Below are 806 nucleotides of genomic sequence, written 5' to 3' on the forward strand. Positions count from 1 at the left end.
ATGAATCACAGCACGCCAGGCCTCCCTGTCCATCACCAACTCCCGGAGTTCACCCAGACTCACGTCCATCGAGTCAGTGATACCATCCAGCCATCTCATCCTCTGTCGTCCCCTTCTCCTCCTGCCCCCAATCCCTCCCAGCATCAGTCTTTTCCAATGAGTCAACTCTTCGCATGAGGTGGCCAAAGTACTGGAGTTTCAGCTTTAGCATCGTTCCTTCCAAAGAAATCCCAGGGCTGCCCTAATTTACTTTGGTACCTTTGAGGGGTTTTGTTTGTTTTTTGAGATTTAGAATACGGTCAATTTTTGGTAATTCAAACACATTTTAAAAAGAAGAAGAAAAGGAAAGAAAAAAGAATCCCTGATCTATATAGATACCAAAAATAGAGGCAGAAGAGGGAGGAGGAAAGGGGGAGGCTGTTACATGTAGAAGGGCTCCACGCTTGCTCCCAGTATTACCACAGGAACAGTGCCCCTCTGGAGAGGTGACTTCGAGGATTCCTAGAGCAGGGGGCCACGTGAAATCACCTTCTCCCCTCTCACGACCTTTCTTGGTCATGCCCTCCGCCCCCTCCTCTTCCAGACGTGAAACTCGCAGAAGGAGAGCCTAGGAACTCGTCCTGGATACAAGTGGGAGGCGCTGCAGTTGGTGAGGAGGGGCCTAAGGGAAGGAAGGGGCCAGCCTTTTAGCCCCGGTAGAACTCCCACCTCCGGGAGCGCTGGGCCCCTCGCAAAGGGTACCGCCCCCGCCAGGCCTAGCTGGGGCGGCCCCGCGGCGGGGACGCGCCTCCGCCTCCCAGCCCTGC

The sequence above is a fragment of the Bison bison genome, unplaced genomic scaffold (assembly GCF_000754665.1).
Source record: "Bison bison bison isolate TAMUID 2011002044 unplaced genomic scaffold, Bison_UMD1.0 scf7180017859304, whole genome shotgun sequence".
NCBI classification, from domain to species: domain Eukaryota; kingdom Metazoa; phylum Chordata; class Mammalia; order Artiodactyla; family Bovidae; genus Bison; species Bison bison.